Source organism: Eptatretus burgeri, chromosome 3 (assembly GCF_056783735.1).
Source record: "Eptatretus burgeri isolate ZD-2024b chromosome 3, Ebu_testis_v1, whole genome shotgun sequence".
NCBI classification, from domain to species: domain Eukaryota; kingdom Metazoa; phylum Chordata; class Myxini; order Myxiniformes; family Myxinidae; genus Eptatretus; species Eptatretus burgeri.
This window is the reverse complement of record NC_140963.1, coordinates 40410926-40433062: the sequence shown is the minus strand read 5'-3', so window position 1 is coordinate 40433062 and position 22137 is coordinate 40410926. Positions and strand designations below refer to the sequence as shown.

Here is a 22137-nt window from a genome sequence, read left to right as displayed (position 1 = left end):
TGGTAAGCAGGATTATCATCAGGAAAATAAGCCACATGACCATACAGCCACAGCTAATACTCACAAACTATACAGGTAACAAATCTCATCTGAGTCTCTCAGCAACCGCTCGCTTGACACAAAAATCTGAACAGCGATAAGCAAGGATTCTCCGAAGAGGCATGGAACCGAAGGAGTTGAGTCTCCATCTCAGATCCTCGGTCAGAATCCAAGTCTCATATCCATAGAGCAAGACTTGAAGCACCAAGGATTTAAAGACTCAGACTTTGGTCCTCCTGCATCGGTACCGACAGTACCACGCCCTATGATCCAGTGAAACCATGACTCACCAAGAAGACCCAGATGTCTTTTGACCTCTGGCTCACAACATGCAAAGACATGAATATCACTGTGAAGGAAAGTGAATCAAGGGAGGTGCAAAGCACCCCTCCTTTTATATGGGAGGGTTTCTCTGTATGAAACTTTAACATGGGGACTGAAAATTAGTTTCTTGGCTTCTCCTGGATGAAATTGGCTGCAAATTTCAGAAGTAAATTTTCAGAAGTAAAGTAAACAAATCGAAATTCACGGTGTCTGTCAATCTGTCCGTTCATCCAAAACGTGTTGGCGCTCATATCTCAAAGGCTATACATTGAAACGAGGTCAAACTTGGAATATATAATCAACAATACATCTAATTAATGGCTTTCAAAACAAATTCCACCTAAGTTCAGTAGTTTTTGTTCTTTTGCACACACTCAACTATCCACACATCATCCTCCAATAACTGTCAGAAACATCGTGCAATGCTGCTTGGTTTCCACTTGAGAGCAGCACTATCATTTCTGGATATGCATTAGTAGATAAATTTATTTGTGCATCAAATAAGTCATCTACAATTGTACGTACTCATTACCCTGCGATCACGAAGCAAAAAACAGAGTTAAGCGATCGGTAGCATAAGTACAGACGTATGTCGTATGTGTCTGCATTTTGTTAAGATCGAAAACCGTTCAGCAGAGGAAATTGAAACTTTACCACGTTACCTGAACATGTGATAGCGGCCACTCTTTTGAGGTTAACATAGACCAGACCAAAGGTCAATATCGGCCAATTTTGTAAAAATGACAATTTACATCTGATGGACAAGAAATTTGAACATGATTTACATGTCATTAAATTCAACCACCAATTATTTTTGAGGTCAACATCAGCCAAATTCCTAAAATTGTCAATTTTCATCTGATTGCCTTGAATTTTGAAGAGGATCGTTGGGAAAAATGCCAGGGACATAGAAAAGGCCCTTTTATATGGTATGTGCCATGTAGCAAACCATAGAAAAGAAGGGACACTCCATGGCTTGTGGAAAATGCCAGACGACAAAATAGGGCACATTCAAAAAATTATCGAGTGCATGCTGCACTACCCTTGGGTTCTGAGGAGGAACCAAGTAATGTTCTAGAATAGTTCATAGAAAGGAGCGCCCCACATATTTAGGTTAAAACCTGCCAGTACGTAAAGTTTTTTGTGTCCCTTGAAAACGAAAACGCACAAGATAACCTCTGGCTATGTGTGATGTGTGTGATCAATTTGTTTAAAAAAAAAATTGGCACCCCTTTACATTTACTTTTCTAGAGCATTAATTTGTTCCTCCTCAGAACACAAGGGTAGCACAGCATGTACATGAGATTTCTTTTTGAATGCATCTCATTTTCCATCATCTGGCATTTTCCACAAGCCATGGAATGTCCCTTATTTTCTATTGTTTGCCACATGGTACATACCATATGAAGGGGCCTTTTCTATGCCCATAGCATTTTTCTCAAGATATTTCCATGACCTGAACATCCTCACCATAAACAGGTACAGACAAGATAGCAGCATCCAATGTCATTAAAAGCCTGGATCTTTATTTTGACCCAGGAAACCCGTAATCGCAGCGGCTCCAACTCCTCATTCTGTGCCTTGAGGGACCCCAGACGGATATCCAACATCTCTGCAAAGATGACTGAATCATCTGCAAAATCAAGGTCAGAGATCTTGACATTCTCCAACGATGCACCACAGCTTTATCTCTCTGACATCCTCCCCAGAATTCAGTTGATACAAGTGCTGAAATGTGTGGAAGCCAGTGCACACCCCTGATAAACTCCAGTAACAACTGGAAACTCTCGACGGAGGAGGGTTCACGATAATCCTGTTAAACAAAGTTCCTTTTTTCATTTTTTTTTCCTATGGGATCAATACAGACCACCTAACTTCATACAACTACCCATGATGATTCTGCAAAACACGCACACATACAGCTTCATCAACTGTCATGTATGGAAGCTCAAACCCACTTACAGGTCCTGGGCATCCATGCATTTCCATTCGCTGCCAGCACCTTGGCTACATTACCCCCACACATTGGAAATGCAGAATCTCAATTGTATTGAGATATTACCAAACCAGCAAATGATTCCACATGCAAGAAATTGTGAAACTGTGAATACCAAACCCATGACTGTTTAGATGTCGGAGGGAGGAGAGAGACTTCATACAGCTGGAAAAACAACACAAAATCATAATTGTATTGAGAAATTTATGAAACCTCACACCCACCAAGACCAAAGAATGTTCCACAAAAAGTTTGGTGGGGCTAACCCCAAAAGTGAGGGAGTATTTTGGGGTTGGACAGACAGACAGAGAAACTCCCGCTTTATTATATAGATAAATACAGTCTTGATTTTAATATCAACAAATCACGTTCCGACAGAACCATGTCATTCTTTGCCAGTGGTAGGAGTCATGAACATAGAAAATATGTAAATATGACCAAAACAAAAGCTTAAATGCCACAAGAAAATAAGTTGCCGAGGTACTTAGTTGAATAGCCCTCTGGAAACAGGCAGGGCCAAACGCAGGAATGTTGATGAAGGATCCAAGGATAAATTGACTCCCGACTCTGAAAACTGTACCGACAGGCATAAGGCACCACAAGACATGCAAGGTGCCACAAAGGCAAAGAAGTGCTCTTTACACACAAGCCACAAGGAGCCAATATCAGATGAAAAATCGTTGCCAATGAAATTCCACAAAAAAAGTGTTGTCTTTTTCAGAACAACACCCAGGCACAGAAGATCTCAGTGGAGTGGAGTGGAGTGGGCCTGAGAAAAACCAAAAAATAATCTATCTATAATTCCAGCAATCTCTGTGTGTGCATGTACTTGACCGCTGTTTCTCGACAACCACTGGTCCGATCTAATCGAAACTTGCCAGATATATTGCTGGGGACCTGCGGATGTGCCTTTTTGAGGTTTGATATTAATCAGACAAGTGCTTTCCAAGTTATGGCCATTTATTTACCAAACCAATGACAAGGCACGTTGATGCGTGGGCGTGGCCGATGGGGGAAGGGAGCCTCAGCCGCGCTCCCCATTACGGGTTACAACATACGGACTTCCGGAGAGTGATGACTTCGTGTATTCTAACAATTTCTCGATTTCTTATGTGCATTTATAGATAAACACAATGCCCCAAGTTATGAAAGTTTTCATATTAGACGGTGCATAAATTTCGGTAACATCAGAGTGAGCTGGTGTGCTCCGAACCAGAAAGTAAATTTTTTCTCTCTCTTCTCTTCTCTTTGTGTTTTTCCTTGCGAAAAGGCAAAATACGTTGGCGCTAATTGAATAATAGGCCATTAAAACTAAATTGCAAATAATCGTAAGGCCAAAAAAAAAAAAAAATGTTGCATTGGCGTAACGGGTCACTGAAAAATAGGGTAGGTCGGTCGGGATCTTTTTTTATTTTTATTTTTCCTAATAAATCCCTCCCAAAATCTCCCCCGGCTCGAGTACCACCCTTTTTGTCGGCGGGTTCTGTCCGAAACACTTCCGGGTTTTTGCGATCGCAATCAACAAGATACTTGAAAACGATAGCAAAACAACAAAAATAGCAATAAAATAGGGTCGGCAAAATTTTTCGATAGCAAAAAAACAAACAAAAAAAAAAACGTAGGGTCGGCGGAATTTTTAGGGTCGGGCAGGTTACGCCAATGCAACTTTTTTTTTTTTGGCCTAACTGCGATATGCGAACTTCCGGGCCACGCACATACGGGCACACGAGAGCGAAGAAACGGCCTGTGTGGTTGTTGTTTCTTGCTTGTGGTTTTAAAGTTTTTTTTTTTTACGGGCATGTCCTAGTAATAATAATAGCGAACGTAGTGAGCTTCATACTCAACGTGCGCACATGAGAGAATAGGAAACAACAACACAATACCCTGGCAATTTGGAATCCGTGTCGTCGGCTATGACCCTTTTGCTTCTGGTTTTTGTCATGGGGAATGATGCGTCCCGGGAGATAAAGGCATCGTCGGAGACATGATGTATATTTCCTCCACTGATTTTAATAAAGATATCTCCCGCATCATCAAAAAATAATTTTTAATCGTGATTTACATTATTTGATCGCTGATCCCGAATCCAGGCCGAAGTAACCGGAAATTGCAGCATCTGATACAAGAAGAATTCTACGTTCGCTTCTAGGCTTTGCCTATTCCATAATAATAATAATAATAATAATAATAATAATAATAATAATAATAAAGGCTGTTGGTCATGCCAAAACCATCAAGCAGTCAAATCTCAATTGCATGCAAGTTCTCCTTGACCAAATGTGAGATGAATGAAAAAACAATTCTTCCAAAGGAGAAATAGTAAGCCCCGTCTTGGTAGCAATGCAAGCAGTCTTCTGCAGCTATTATAAATCACCCACGAGGAATGAATAAATGTTGCAGCCTTCCATTCCGATAGGCGGGAAAAAAAAAAAATCCCTTCCCCTTTCTCACATACAACTTCCTCATTCACCTTTAAACTTCATCTCCATATTTTCATTCCAAAAACAAATGAATACAACAAAATACAATGTTAACAAGGAAAATAAAATAATAATATTAATAAAAAAAAAATTTTGAAAGACAAATGTCATAGCTCCCATTGTTTTAGTAATTTTGTTGTATGGCATTAAAGGGCGAGTCCATTTTATTTACAACTAAAATGGCCGCCAGCGTAGTTTACCAGTCGGCCCTCTTTGATCAGATCGCAAAATAAAGTTGGGTGCAAGTGTATTCCATCGTGTACTGTGCTTGTGCCACGTTTGAACAAAATCAGACTGTACATGTCCGAGAAATGGTTGGAGCCATGTTTGAGTAACAAAATGGCCACCATTTGACCATCTTGGAGTTGATCTCAAATAAAAATGGCATGCTTATGTAAGCCAGCATTCATTATCTGTGTAACCAAGTTTTAACAAGATCGGTAAATGCATGTCTAAGAAATGGTTGAGGACATGTTCAACATCGGCTTTTTTACAACTGAAATAGAGGCCGGTCAGCCAGCTTTAATTCGCAACGCGAAACAAAATGTGTAAATGTATTTGCGCCATGTACGAATGAAATCGGTCCATACATGTCCGAGATTGTAGTTTTGGACAGGAAAATCAAGACCAAATCCATGAGCCCCCGTTTCGGACAAAGTCCAACAGGGGCGAACAAACACTAATTAGGTAATCCAATATAAATGCTGTTCCAGCATGATAAAGACAGACGAATTGACCAGCGAGCAAGGACAGACACATAACACCACACGTAGTTAGGTTTATGGGGGTAAAGGCAGTCATCAGCTACAAGGCCTTATCCTCAATTTGTGTTTGTGTAGTTTTAAAACTTTTCAAATTTGATTAAGTATGTGGGGTTAGGTAAAGTTTCCTTTTCTATGGCTCTCTCGGGAAGTAAGCTTAATCTATTTTAGACAAGACTGGTTAAGATGTCTTGTCCCAGTGTTCCTCCATGTCAAACTGGGCAAGGCTAGATGAGTGAGGGGTGATACAGCGATTTTTCCCTCCCACCAACAAAAGGGAGAAGACCCTTCCTCCGAACTATCTATCAATGGGTTAGCTATGTCAATCTGTCAATCACAGCTATCAATAGGTGTGAAAGAATGGAAGTGGATATCAAGTACTGTATATTGTATACCTTTTGGGGGAACAAGGAATGGATTTCTGGCAGAACATGTGACTTAGAGAAGCAGAGGCTGGGCAGAACGAACAAGACCACAATAGAGTTGGGAAAATTTGTGTCAGAATGGACTGAATAGTTGAAATGGATATTGACTCTTGGTTGTTCATACAAGGTTGGAGCAAGCCAGGTTCTTAAGACTAGCTTTGTGGCAGCATGCGACACACAGAGCAATGCCATTGGGTAGGTAGCAAACATGGCAGTCAATTTTAAAGGCCAAGGTTTTGGATGTGTGCTGAAGCACTACCCATCATTGTATTCTGCCATCACAATGCAAAATTGGACAATGGGAATCACGGTGAACGATTTCGAAACAGCAAAAGCTCTGTATTGTCAAATAAAACAATAGGAGCAAGCTCTTATGAACACAGAACAATTAGATGATCATTATCAATTATGATTGGAACTAACAAATGATAAACATATACATACATATACATATATATGACCGGGCGTAGTGGCGTGCGCCTGTAATCCGGATACTCGGAGGCTTGGGTTGGAGGATCGCTTGAAGACGGGAGCTCTGCACTGGGCCGCGCAATGAGAGGGTGTAGGGCAGCCCGGAATCATGGCGAAACCCAATCCTTATCCGTGTCGTAAGAGGCGACCAGGGTTGTGTCAGGAAGGGCATCCGGCGTAAAACCTATGCCAAATCAGTATGCGGATCATAACGGATGATCCGCTGTGGCGACCCCGAACGGGAGCAGCCGAAAGACGAACAACAACAACAATATATATATATATATATATATATATATATATATATATATATATATATATATATATATACATACATATACATACATACATATACATACATACATACATACTAGACGACACGTGAATCTGTTGGGTTCCAGTTGCAACAGCGGTTGATGAAAAAAAAAAAAAAAAAAAAAAAGCTTCAGCGAACTATACATCTGAGGTTGTTTGCATTGATCAAATTCTCCAGAAGAGTACTTGACTGAATTGGGAATTTATTTTTTAATAAATTTTTTTCGTTGCCCGATTTGAACGAAACTTGATATTGCGCATCCATGTGAAAAAAGAAAGTCGAACAAATTATTGTGCGTAATCTTCGAAACACTATTATTTATTAATGAAGACGGAAGTATCAGATCAAAATGGCGGTTTATTTTACGCTTAAAAACAAATCGTTCTTTGTCGATACTAAATGTTTGAGATTTTTAAAATAAATCATTTCAAGAAAAAAAAAAAAAAGATAGTTCCAGTGAACTACACCGCTGAGGTTGTTTGCATTGATCAAATTCTCCCAAAGAGTACTTGACCGAATTGGGAATTGATTTTTTTTGTTGCCAGATTTGAATGAAACTTGATACTGCAAACTGCAGGAGAATGGTGAGTAAGGTGGCCCTAAAATTTTTTGCACTATCATGTCCTGTTTTGGCTGTATTTCAGGAACATACGTACATACAAGATAAGAGATTTAGTCATACTGTATATACTATATATATATACACATAGAAAGAGAGAGAAGATTATATATATATATATATATATATATATATATATATATATATATATATATATATATATATATTACTTTATTTCACTGTGCCCAAACAGCAGCAATGAAATCTTAATGGATTGAGGATCATCGTGTGATCTTCAACCATTCATAAGGAACAAACCCGCATTTGTATAAATATATTGTTGTAATCACATGGATTGCACCAGTTACATGGTTCAAATCCGGTGAGTCACATCAATGCGACCACAATTGTCAAACGGTTCAAAAACCGCATGGCCACTAATCATGATACCATACCAATTGGGGTCTAAGCCAGCCCAGCGCTAATTAACATCACAAGACTCATCCTAATTAGGCCAACTGAGCTGGAGATGTGTTGCGCTGTCTGGAAGTGCGGCATTTAATAGCTGCAGCCAATAAAACCTCAACAGGCTTTCCCAATCACCAAATGAGGGACCACTCCAACCCACATTCACCCTGAAACAAGGTATATTTAATGGAAATAATAATAATGGTCACAGGGAAGGGAATGTACAGAAAAGCAATAAACAATCAATGCATAAACCCCGAAACCCACTCCCGTGTGTGTGTGTGTATATATATATATATATATATATATATATATATATATATATATATATATATATATATATATATATATATATAAATATAATGTCATTGAACAGGTCAGGTCAGGTATGGGAGCATGCGCCAGAGCAATGCGTCGTTGCGTCCACTTTCCGCCGGTATTCCAGAGGCCTCCAGGGGCCGCCGTCTGGCCATTCCCCATGCCTGGCCCATCCCAATCTCCTTGAGATGCCGATCAACCTACTGCAACCACAAGGCACGTGGTCGGCCCATTGGCTTCCTCCACTCACGAGACTCCCTCGCTGAGAGAGTCTGGTGAGCAAGATCAGTGTCAGGAAAACGAGCCACATGTCCATACAGCTGCAGCTGACGCTCACGGACTATGCAGGTAACAAATCTCATTTGATTCTCGATCAGCAACCGCTCGTTGGACACAAAGTCTGACCAGCGATCGCCAAGGATTCTCCAAAGAGACCCGGTACCAAAGGAATTGTCTCCATCACAGATCCTTGGTCAGAGTCTAAGTCTCACATCTGAAGAGCAAGACTGGAAGCACCAAGGACGAGAAGACTCGGAATTTCATCCTCCTGCATAGGCACCGGCAGTGCCACATCCCATGATCCCGTGAATCCATGATTCCCCAGGCACGACCCAGATATCTATTGACCTCTGACTCACAGCCAGCAGAGACATGAATATCACTGCCAAGGTAAGTGAATCTCAACACGACCTCACCATAAACAGGCACAGACAGGAGAGCAGCATCCAAGATGTCATTGAAAGCCTGGATCTGACCCAGGAAACCCGTAATCCCAGCGGCTCCGACTCCTCATTCAGCACCTCGAGGGCCCCCAAAAGGATATCTAAAGTCTCCGCAAAGATGACTGCATCATCTGCAAAATCAAGGTCAGAGATCTTGACATTCCCAAATGATGCACCACAGCTTGATCTCTCCAACATCCTCCCTAGAATCCAGTCCATACAAGTGCTGAAAAGTGTGGGGGCCAGTACACACCCTGACAAACTCCAGTAACAACTGGAAATAAGTCAGAGATGGTACCACCACATCTCACAGCACTCTCAGTACCAGAGTAGAGTAGAGTTCAGACATCAGATCCATCAGTTTTGGTGGCACCCCATGAAGACCAACAATCCTCCAGAGCCAAGACACTCAAATACCAAGAGGCTCCCGAGTAGGACACATGGGACAAGTCGCGCAAGAAGTGGGCCCACCATGAGTGAGGAGAGGTGGTCGAAGGTCCATATGCAATCTGGAAGGCTCCGGCAATTGGCCGCATCTACAGCATTAGTCCGAGGCCGGGTGACTGTTACTACGTTCAACTTCTCCTGACTGAAGTCTGTGGCCCCTCCTCCTTCACTGTTCTGAGAACCGTGGATTGCCAGGATTTGTCCTTCCATGAAGCCTGTTTCGCAAGGGGACTCCTAGAAAATGACCAGCACCTCCACCTTGCTATGGAGGAGTCAGGCATCAGCCAGTCTGCACCAAACGTCAGGAGTCTCATGGCAGTCAACCTCACCACCTGTTTCCCTAGCAATCCACGCACACTCTGGGATCAGTTCCGTGACCTCCTCTCTGACGACTACCTATCCAGCACCGTCACAATGTTGGCAGATGCTGACTACAACGAGGTCTACAACCTTGCACTTTGCTCCCTCGAGGACAAGGTGATCATGATGGGTGGCAGTCATCTCAGTTCGTATGACCTACCTACACGAGAGAGGGGCACAGAAGATATGCTCGAGAGAACTTCAGGGAAGTGGACTACAACCAAGAGTAGTTGGCTGTCCAGGCTGATGACCTCCAACAGCACCTGACAGATGACCAGCATCAGGTCTACAATGCAGTTCTTGAACTGGTGCAGCAAGATAGCATCATCAATGGCAACAAAAGCAGCAACATGATCTTCCTCGATGCACCGGGTGGCACAGGCAAGAGCTTAGTCATCAAAACGATACTGAAAAAGATTTGCTCAGGAGGCAAGATTGCTCTTGCTACTGCATTCAGTGCAATTGCCCCAACACTGCTCCAGGGAGGACCAACACTGCTCCAGGGAGGACCAACACTGCTCCAGGGAGGACCAACACTGCTCCAGGGAGGACCAACACTGCTCCAGGGAGGACCAACACTGCTCCAGGGAGGACGAACGCTGCATAGCACCTTCAAGATTCCACTCGACACACACCTCAAAAGAGCAGCCAACATGCAGCATCAAGGGTGGAACTGCATTGGCCAAGGTCATCAAGGATGTTGCTGCCATCATTGTGGATGAGGCCCTGATGACTCACAAGTCAGCCTATGAAGCTGTAGACCGCACACTGCAGGACATCACAGGAGTCCAGCAACCCATGAGAGGCATCCCCACACTGCTCTGCGGACACTTCCGACAAATCCTTCCAGTGGTCAAGAGAGGCACCAGATCCAACATTGTCGACGTCAGCCTGAAGACGTCCTACCTGTGGCGCCATGGGACTGTCAAGCACCTGACCACCAACATGCGAGCTCACCTGTCTGGCGATGAAGGGGTCACCAACTTCTCCAAGCTGCTCCTGGAAATTGGCAATGGACAAATCCCATTTTCGGCCGAACCAGACACAATCGCAATTCCTCCTGAACTGGGAAAGATAGTCTCCACACTGGAGGAGCTCAAGGCTGAAGTCTACCCTTGCTTGACCACAAATGGAGTCAGGTCTGAGTGGCTGGCCGAGTGTACAATTCTCTCTCCACTGAACACAAATGTCAACCAGCTCAGCAACTGGCTCATGGGAGAGTTCCCCAGCGACGAAAGGATCTACAAGTCTGTGGACAGTGCCATCTGCAACGAGGAGGCAGTCACTTACAATGTTGAGCTGCTAAATTCTCTTGAGCTGTCAGGAATGCCACCACAACTCTTCAAGCTGAAACTCGGTGTGCCCATCATGATCCTGGGAAACATGGAGCCACCCAAGACCACCAATGGCACACGCTGCATAATAACTCACCTACATGCCAATGTCATTGAGGCCCCCATCTCCTGTGGACCATACAAAGGAGAAGTCATCCTTATGCCGAGGATCCCACTCATTCTGCCCGACTCCGAACTGCCCTTCCAGTTTCACCGACTCCAGTTTTCCTGCAAGCCATGCTTTGCGATGACGATCAACAAGGCTCAAGGTCAGACGTACAAGGCAATCAGTGTCGACCTCTCTGTCCTGTGCTTCTCCCATGGCCAGCTTTATGTGGCTGCCTCTCGGACCGGCAGCGGAGTGAAGCTCAGCATCCTGGTACCCAACAGTCTGACACGCAATGTGGTCTACCCCCGAGGCACTGGAGCACTGATGACGAACGCTGACAATGACAAAGAAATGTGAAATGTGTCGTAATTAAATGTGATATATATATCTCTAAAAAGCACCACAATATACCCTATTCCTAATCCCCCCCCCCCTGGGCAACGCTGGGTACCCCAGCTAGTGTATATATATATATATATATACATATATATATATATATATATATATATATATATATATATATATATATATATATATATATATATATATATATATATCTTCTTCTTCTTCTTCTTCTTTCGGCTGCTCCTGTTCGCGGTCGCCACAGCGGATCATCCGTATGATCCGCATAGTGATTTGCCACATGTTTTACGCCGGATGCCCTTCCTGACGCAACCCTGGTCGCCTCTTACGACACAGGGATATGGTACACCTATTTTAACCGGGGTATACACCGGCCCAGTACACTGGTACTCATTTCGCCGACCTCGGAAGGATGACAGGCTGAGTAAACCCCCTGGTGTATTAATTCAGTGGCCCAACGGGGCTTGAACTCAGGACCTTTTGGATCCCAAGCCGCTACCCTAACCACTGCGCCAACACCAGGCATATATATATATATATATATATATATATATATATATATATATATATATATTTATTTTTTTTTTTTTAACATAAATACATTTTTTTTAAAGGGTCAAAAGGGTCAGGATTTTTTAGACAGACATTAACAGGATAAGTGACACATACCTAATATCACAATTATGCTGAGACGTACACTGCACAAAGGATATAAGAACTATTCTAAGCAGTGTTAAACCTTAAGAGCCATTTCCACAGCAATCATAGAGTGCAGTAGTACTCCATTGTGGAGGGATGATACAGGAAAAGAAAAGAAGAAAAATAAAAAGCCCATTCAAAAAAAGCTGCCAATTCAAATGTGTACATAATGATACGCTCATAAACTACTACAGAGTGAAGTCGTGAAAGCAATTAAAAGCCATACCTTTTCTCGAGCGTTTTCTGTTCTACCGAGATTTAAAAATATGCCAGAATACATTGCTAGAGCACCACAATGACAGATTGCTAAATTGCCAATTTGTAGTTCTTCTTTTGTTTCCACTCTGAAAAAATAAATACATAAAAAGTTAAACTTTATCCCAACCTAACTCGATAACTGCTGAAGCCATGGTGGGCATTTCAATGCAAGGAAGTTACTTTGTCTCTGGGCTGTTGTACTCAACACAAAATTAAAAAATAAGGGCAATACCCCTGGGTGCTCACCTGGTAGAATAATGATACTGAGAAGGAAGTCAACGTGGGATGGAAGCAGCAAAATGTATCAATGTTATAGCAAATACCTATTTTGGAGAGCAACCCCCACCTCCCCCATAGACCACAATTTTTTAAATAATGTGAAAAAAACTTTGGTAAATCACAGGTGATGAAGGTCGTGGTCAAGTTTCATTAGAAGTGTGTGTGTGTGTGTGTGTGTGTGTGTGTGTGTGTGTGTGTGTGTGTGTGTGTGTGTGTGTGTGTGTGTGTGTGTGTGTGTGTGTGTGTGGTTTGAGAAGAAAGCAAATGCCTATTGTAGGGGGCAACCCCCTGTAGATCCCCTTCGGGCCCGATTTTTATTTTTTGTAAATGCCGTGAATAAACTCTGGCACATACCGGGTGATGAAGGTTGTGTTCAAATTTCATTAAAATGTATGTAGTTTCAGAGAAGTTGCAAGTGTTTGTGGATGGACGACGTGCCATCTCACAAGCTCCCCGGAACTACGTTCCAGGTGAACAAAAAATATATGAAACATTAAGTTTTATTATGAAAATAAATTGAATGTAAATGTGGACTCAACCAAACCAGGCTGGGATTGTGGAGGGGGGTGGGGGGAGAAATGGACACTGGACAAAACCATTCCAAAAGTGATACATTTTTTTATTTTTTTTGTATACCTTGGTCGAGGCTCGTATGAGAGCTAACACACAACTCACAGCAAGGAGGCATGGACAAGAGGGGCGGGAGTGGAAGGGACAAAACAGTGGGGAACAGACACATTAGGTGAACTGTGGAAGGGAGAGGGATGGGGATGGGACGGGGAACATGGCGAAGAGAAGATGGACATTTCAGGGACTTTCAGGAAGGAAAGCAGGAGAAATGAAGGAAGTGGGCTTGGGTGGATTATCGGGGGTAGAAAAGATCGAGGATTTGGATGGGGGAAGATAAGAGGTGGTGGTGAACAGCTGTTTTGAAAGCCTGGAGGGAAGAATGGGAAAGAATAGAGTGAGGAAGTTTATTCCAAAGGCGGGAAAAAAGAGGAATGAAAGAGTGAAGATGAGCAGTGATTCGTGATTTTGGTAGTTTTACCAGAAGGGGGTTGTTGGCGGACCTTGAGCGCCCTGTGGAAATGTGGTGGGGACAAATCACAGAGAGAGCAGGGGGGGCAAGGCTGGAGAGGAGTTGGTAGAAGACAGAAAGACCACCGACCAACCTGCGGTGATTGAGTGAGAGGCCCAAAGACTCAGCTTCATTGCGGGAGATGCCGATGATCTTAAATGCCCTGGTTTCGACAGCGTGAAGCCGAGAAAGGTGGGAGGCAGGAGCACCAGCCCAGAGGGGAGAGCAGTACTCCATCAGGCTACGGACAAAAGCTTTGTAAGTGGTCAGGAGCTCAAGAGGGCAAAGGAAGGACTTAGCACGATGGAGGATTCCCAGTTGGCGACTGGCTTTTGAGGCGAGGTTGGAAATGTGACTTTCCCAGGAAAGGTCATGGCAGATAGTGAGACCTAGAAGCTTGAAAGAAAAGACTTCTTCCAGAGGATTGTTGAGAAAGTGGATGGGGGGGTTTTGTAAACGTATCCAAATAAACTGAAACAAGTATCAAAACAAATAACAGATGGATTTAACTCATACGAAAATAAACAAAATGCTAAGCATTTTATTATTTTTAAAACGAAAATCACATGAACATTTCTGCTTATGTGCTAATCCACATGGACTGAACCAAAAGCCAGGATTGAGGGGGGGGGGATACAATGTATCACAAGTCTAATTTAATAACATAGATGGATTTAATACATACAAAAACGTTGAAAATTTTATTACTTGGGAGTGGGGGGGGGAAATTGCCTCGCTCTGCATTTATGTCGACGCCGTCGCTGATGATTCGACAGTAAGTGATGAAACCGGTCCGGTAGCTGAAGGGGGGTATATCATTGGGATTCTCATGTGTGTACTGTGTGTGAACGTCTTCAAAGTTGTTGAACTCTGGGAAGGATTTGAAACAGCGTTACACAAGGTAAGTGCTAATTCTTCTTTGGCTGGAGGAGTGTGGGAGGGATCAATTATTTATATAATTCCAGCCACCTTGGTTTAGTTGATTAGGTGAGAGCAGATTGGCTATTCCCTCCATTCACAGGTGAGAGATGTGGGTGGGTCTTTCTTTCATATATATATATATATATATATATATATATATATATATATATATATATATATATATATATATATATATATATATATATATATATATATATATATATATATATATATATATATACACACACACACACAATCACAGCTCATCTAAAATCAATTATCCCCAGGTAGCAAGGATCTCTATAATTAATGATGACTGCTGTTGGCATTGCACATGGAACATGTTTGGAGCTTTGGTGATGCACATTTTTGCCTACCCTCTCACTAATGACACCACTAGGTGATGAAATGGGTCTGGTGGCTGATGTCGGGGGAGGGGGTAGAATTGGGATTCGTGATTCTCATGTACAGTATGTGCGACTCGTGAATGTTTGCAGCTGTAGAGGAATCCCGGTAGGGTTTGAAACAGCAAAGAGTTCAATGACGATCATGAAAAGAGCCCTCAGAACAATAAAACTTCACAGCATCGTCCATGAATTGTGATCCCTTACCAGAACAGAGGTGGATACTTTGAGCCCTGAGAGACTGTGTTCCACCTTCTGAAACCAGCATATGGAGGCGCCCTTCTTTGGCTAGAAGAGCGGGGGTGGGGGAGGGGGGAAGTTAATTATATAATATATGAGCATAAATGGTGAGAGTTTTGCTTCATCCTCACAGTACCAGCTTGTTTAACACTGTATAACATGCCAAAGGAGACTGCACGCACAAGATGTGCAACTATATCTGGGAGGTTGTGTAATCACCATATGTCTCCATCAAAAAAAAGCTCCAGCAGCCTTGGCCATGGTTGCCAAGATGCAGCAAACCGTGCAGCCACACTGCATATGCCGAAAGCAGATTTAGCTCCACACCAGGAGTGCATGCATGTACATTCTGTGAGACGATCTATCTTTGCACTCCTCCAGCACTTTGCACTGTACAAATCTTCATCAAGAGTTCTGCTGCTGTAAATTTCGCTTTCAACATGAATGGGCATATGACCGTGAGCATCCCTTAGAGTGGAGGTTATGGCGTCGACTCGACGGCCTGGTGGATTTGACTGTAGGATGTTGTCGATCACGTTTTACATTGGAAAATTAGAGAAGGGGAGGGGAGGGTGGGTTGCCAGAAGGTGAGAGTTAGAGGAATGGTTCAGAGATCTAAATCAAAGCATTAACTCCCTTAAATGTAATGTGGTTTACATCTGTGTTGTACTTTCAAGGTGTCCTGCAATTTCTCAGCAAAAGCAAATCTTTCAATTTCATAAATACTGAACAACCACCAGCATTTCCCTGAAATTTTTTTTTTAAAAAGTCTCGAAGAGGCAAACATATAGCACACGCACCAATTTGAAGCCATAAACATTTATATATTTACATCCATCAAAGTCTCATATGAGAGTTTGTTTGTAAATAAATCATAAGCAGTACAAAGATATTAGATGACAGCAGGGTATCTTAATGTGTCAAAGATGATGGAGCAGAGTTAATGCAATTACCTTAGTGTCGTCTAGTTTGGGGCCGATTCCCGTCCCGACTACAAGTTGGGTTGACGTTTTGCAAGCGGGGTGTTGAATCACAAAGTTCCCCACCAGCACTCGGGTGGACGTTACGCCGAGTGTCTCATCTGATTGTACAAGTCAGTGGATTCAAAGATCCCACGGTATCTTTTGCAAAGAATAGGCAAGTAATCGCTGGCACACTGAACAAACTACAAATTCCTGCACAGACTCAATTTGAACATCAATCCTGGCTTTCCAGTTTATGAAAGGCTTAAATGAATAGTCCTGTGGTCAAACACCACAAGAGGCTGCATTTAACCAGCATCATTCTCAAGTAGTAGGAGTAATAGGTGAATATAAATTGCAAATAAATAGGTAGACGATAGACAAACACATACAACATTGGGCATTTGTGCCTGGCTTTCCAGCGTCACGAGACATCGGTACAGGTGACACCAAAGAAGGCAAACTCAATTAACTTGCACAGCAGAAATAAGATCTTCATTTAAGTACAAAACATTCTGTTCTGGAGTATAAAAGCAAGTTACTAAATTCAATACTGTACGTCATTTAAAGGTAACCAATGATGAAAACAAAATTCCACGAGCCAGACTTTTCGCACCAGGGAAATCTTGCTCTACCTTATGTTTACATACCATGCAGCATCATATCAAAACTTGCATAACATATTATATTATACCCAATGCCATATTGTACAGAGGAAGAAAAACTGCAACAAGCAATTCAACGATCAAAACTCTCCATTAAAGGAAAATGCATCTCAAAGAACCAGCACGAGAGAGAGAGAGATGGAATAATATATACACTGTACTTACAAAAAGCCCTATTCGATCCTGTTCCCAAACAACCAGAAAGATGAGAGAAAGATGTGTACAAAGGGTAAAGGTCAGTCATTGATTGGTTGGTAAAAGGTTGCATCAATGCCCAGTCAAGGTCACGTGAACAATTTGACCTTCAAAAGGAAATAAACGCAACAAAGGACAGCTAAACACCATGTGCCATCAGGTCGGTTAGAAGTCAGTAATAAAATCAATCAATCACTGGAATTTAAAGTAAAAAGTACCTCCATAGAAAGCATCTACTTATTACATTTGCAAACATGGCAGAATTTTGTTCTGTGCACCCCGAATATTAAACTTCGTACGAAATACTCATCTCTGTATTGAATTCAGTAAACCAAGAAAACAGCAGACTTTCTACAGCCCATCTTGTTGAGAAGCCACAGCCAATAGCTCATCGAGCTTCGGCAGCAGTGAGGTTTAAAATTGAGAAACACAACAAATATTATTAGAAGCAAAAAAAAATAAAAAACAAAAAAAACCAACAATGCATTTTGTGTTTTTTCAGAGCTAACAAATGGAAGGGGATGAATTGCAATCCCAATGAACAAAGAGAAAATTGAGTGCATATAAAGAGCTATTATTCACAAAAGTCTTTATGAGCAGATCCATCAACCATCAACCGACAGGGACGTGAAACAACGATGGTACAAGCTGCCTGGGTCTCCCCCATAACCATATAAATGAGCAGGGACAGGTGTCTTGGGCGCTGGGGGTGGGAGTGGAACCGAACCATGGGCCTTCTACTCCCCTTCTCATGAGCAAAGTCAAAGTGCACTATGGTACACATAAGGTCAAAGTCAGGTTAGGTATAGATCTCAGGATACGTTCTTATCGATACTATGACAATGCTCATTTAATATCTTATTATGCATAAATAAATAAAACAAACAATAAACAAGAACACTTTAATGAAAAAAAGAAAAAAAAGACAAAAAAAAAAGTTACACTTTGAAACTAAATAGACGATGACAACTATTTCAAACAAAGAACAGTACTCGGGGGGCGCATACCTCCACCAGGTGAACAGTTTACGTTTTGCATCCCACCGATATCTGGATCCAGATCAGGCGTCTTCACCAAAATCGAACCTAATCGTCCTCATCACACACACATACTCAACCTGTCCACCAAATTTTGTCCAGATCCGTGCACATCTTTTTGAGATATCCTGCTCACAGACAGACAGACAGACAGACTGGAGTGGAAATATACAACCCCATCCACCTTAGGTGATCTGCATGATTCATATGACCAAGACCATCATTTGTCATTTACCTTCCAAGGTTCAGGTTCAGGCAGGGTTTCCATTTACATACCACAACTCCTGCTTGCAATTTCAGGAATTTTTTTTTTAAACCCTTCCCTTACAAACTACGTGAACAGAGATCTATTCTTAGACGATCAGAGGGTTGGTTGGGGAGGGGGGGGGGTCGCGGGAGGTGAGGGAGGAAAACCCTTTATTCACAAACATTTTCATCACAATCAAAATACAATCACTAAAAATACCAAACCGATCATTGTGCCTTGGTTTTGTTATCCAGGTGAGCACAATTACAAGACAGGTAATTCACCCCTGCATGTTCGGATCTCCCTCCTTGGATTACCCACCACCGGCAGCGAGTATACAATGTCGAGCAACAGACCTTCTTCACCCGTCACCAGTTCTGCTACCTGCTACCTGCCAGGTAACCAACCGTTAAAAAAAAAAAAAAAGATATACATTTTCTGGTTTGTCGCCCTCAAGGGAAGGACTCACTCGGGGATCAAGCGGTGTTCGGGTTTAATCCCCACCCCCTTCCCTGGATGGCCACGCCCGACGGTGATGATCCAGCAAACGTATAATAATAACAATAATAATAATAATAACAAGACATCGACACGTAAATCAATGGGCAATCGAACCTTGCGGATCACTGCGTAATGCGCACAGAGGAAACACCCACATCGAGGGGGGCAGCCTGTGCCCCCCCCTCCCCCCGATATCGTGCCACGAAGGCTGCGCGGACATTAGATCGCCAGGGAAATGTCCGTCGAACGCGCACGTCAAATGGACCCACGATCACATATCGGGGACGACTTACACGTGACACCTGCGGCGGCTGATTGTGCTTACCTGTGCACGCGATGTCGATGGTGCCGATCGGGGCGACAACCGGACGATTTGACAACACCTCCTCGGTTTGGCCGATTTTTCTTCCCACCGATGCCCAACTACGTCTACCTTGTCCGTGTGTGTCCGCACTCCGCACCACTCGCACAACCGCACAACAGGACCAGCTATAGCGCGTAAGCTCAGCTCACCGATTGGCTGGAGCGAATTTGTCGCATGTAAACACAGGGGCCGGCCAATCAGGAGCAACGGGTGGACACGTCGGGTGTGCGACTCCGCCCAACGCATGGAACCAAACTGAGAACGGACAGACAAACGAAGACGACACGTGATGAAGTTTAATGTCCATGAAGACATTTGGTCCGATGTTGCTCAGGAAAGAGATTGTTGCACAACGAAATGCGAAGAGGAGTTAGATACCTGTCCCGAGAACAGAGTGGAGATACCTGTCCCGAGAACAGAGTGGAGATACCTGTCCCGAGAACAGAGTGGACATACCTGTCCCGAGAACAGAGTGGACATACCTGTCCCGAGAACAGAGTGGACATACCTGTCCCGAGAACAGAGTGGAGATACCTGTCCCAAGAACAGAGTGGAGATACCTGTCCCGAGAACAGAGTGGACATACCTGTCCCGAGAACAGAGTGGACATACCTGTCCCGAGAACAGAGTGGAGATACCTGTCCCAAGAACAGAGTGGAGATACCTGTCCCGAGAACAGAGTGGAGATACCTGTCCCGAGAAAAGAGTGGACATACCTGTCCCGAGAAAAGAGTGGACATACCTGTCCCGAGAACAGAGTGGACATACCTGTCCCGAGAACAGAGTGGAGATACCTGTGCTGAGAACAGAGTGGAGATACCTGTCCCGAGAACAGAGTGGACATACCTGTCCCGAGAACAGAGTGGAGATACCTGTGCTGAGAACAGAGTGGAGATACCTGTCCCGAGAACAGAGTGGACATACCTGTCCCGAGAACAGAGTGGACATACCTGTCCCGAGAACAGAGTGGACATACCTGTCCCGAGAACAGAGTGGAGATACCTGTAAAGTAAACCGCGGTGATGCTAATCGTGCTGTTGCCATTTTAACATCTGATACATGTCAGGGATCCTTAAGAAGAAAATCTGTTACAAGACATAAATGCCTGACGTGTCGTGAACACGGGACAAGCTCAGTCTGCCGCTTACCTGCAGACAGCATCATCGATTTAAGATGGCTTCATTTCTAGGTACAGGTAAAGGTGTGCATCGTTGGTTGCTATCTCCATATGCGGGTTTCAGAAGATGGAACGGGGTCCTCCCTCCCAGGTCTCGAAGTATCCACGAATGATGTGCAGTGTTGCGCTTTCTGGACTGGGGTATGATGGCCGAGAGGTAAGCACGCTCGCCTCCAATCTGTGTGTCCTGGGACCTGGAATCTCGACGCAGCTATAAACCGCCATCCTGGTGTTTCACATGCAGAGCCATTCATCAATGCGTGTGCCCATCCCTCCAATGGACGTTAAACCGGGCGTCCCATCTGTCGGCATTAGTTGGTGGACGTTGAAAGATTCCACCTACTGTGTCCTTCGTGAAGAATATGTGAGCTGTCTCTGACACCCTGAACAAATTACAAACTCCTACCTTAACTACTACTAGGAAGGCAATGGCAAACCACCAAGTATAACCCTTGCCAAGAAACTGCTTCGTTAGCACCGACGCTCCGCAACAGAGTCTGCTATGCAACGACTATGGATAGAAACAAGTTTAGTAAGAATTATGGCAACAGTAGGAAGCAACAAACAAGAGCAAATTTAGCAATTGATTGATTAAAAAAATATATATATATATATATATATATATATTAGATTAAGAAAATCTGTTTATATGTCAGGTGACATGTGTTGATTATAAAGAATGAACAGAAGACCAAGAAGGAACCCAAAGAAGTAAAGAGCAAAGATGGAGCCATCAGGAGGAACCTGGATAGGATTCGGGTTTTCATTCGCTACTCCACAACCCTCAAACCCAAAAAGACAAACCTAAAAGCCTCCAAAACCCATTATCTCACCGAGAGAAGGAAAATATCAGGATAAATCGTGGAGGATGGCCAACTTTTCCAAAGCACAACAAGTGGGAGTTTTTTGAACGCGGAGTTTGCTAAAAGACAACCGAGGAGAGGGGTGCAGACACTCTCTGGTACACACTGGAGTCTATGTAAGCTTGACGTGTTTTCTACATCATTCGGATGACCTTAGCAGCTGCACCTGGAATACGTTTAGGCCGACTGCAAACAGGCACTATCTTGGAACTGTTCCAATAGCTCTCAATTTCCCAATGTGCTTGTGGAACGTTGGGAAACAGAAATTCAGTGTTCAATTCTTTGTTGTCAGCTGGAATTGATCATTCTCTTTTCTCGTGTCTCTCCGGGATAGAGATTGAAGAGGAATAAAATAGGAAAAAAGGTGGTTGGGGGGGGGATGAATGGGAGGGTTGAAGGGAAGGGAAGGGAAGGGGTGATGAGGAGGGAGGAGGACAGGAGTTAGACAGAGAGGGCTCAGTGAGTAAGGGGAGAATTGGATTTTGCAACATTGCTGTAAATTCTTGGCACAGTTTGTGAACCAAAGCAAAAGGGCTACTTGATCTTCCTCCACCCTCACGATAGTCTTTGAGGTAGGGGGCCGCTTTGCATCCTCTGGGAAATTTCTTTTTTGTCGAATAAAATGAGTAGTTTCTAATCTGGCAAAGTGTCTCTTGATATCGACTGAGCCTGGTGTTGTCTTAACGGTTAAGGTGCCTGGCTTCAGATCTTAGGGTCTTGAGTGTGAGCTCCTGCCGTGCCGTTAAGTAACACCA

General features: G+C 43.3%; 1 long non-coding RNA gene and 1 pseudogene across 1 annotated transcript; one reads left to right on the top strand and one right to left on the bottom strand.

The window, feature by feature from the left end:
* Positions 1-943: 943 nt before the first annotated feature.
* Positions 944-19677, bottom strand: LOC147029748 (uncharacterized). The gene is made up of 4 exons (XR_015056068.1): positions 19304-19677; positions 16325-16452; positions 15339-15419; positions 944-2262 (listed from the first exon to the last, which is right to left on the bottom strand). It is a non-coding gene; the product is annotated as an uncharacterized LOC147029748 (long non-coding RNA).
* Positions 6485-6625, top strand: LOC147029749 (signal recognition particle RNA; annotated as a pseudogene).
* Positions 19678-22137: the final 2460 nt, after the last annotated feature.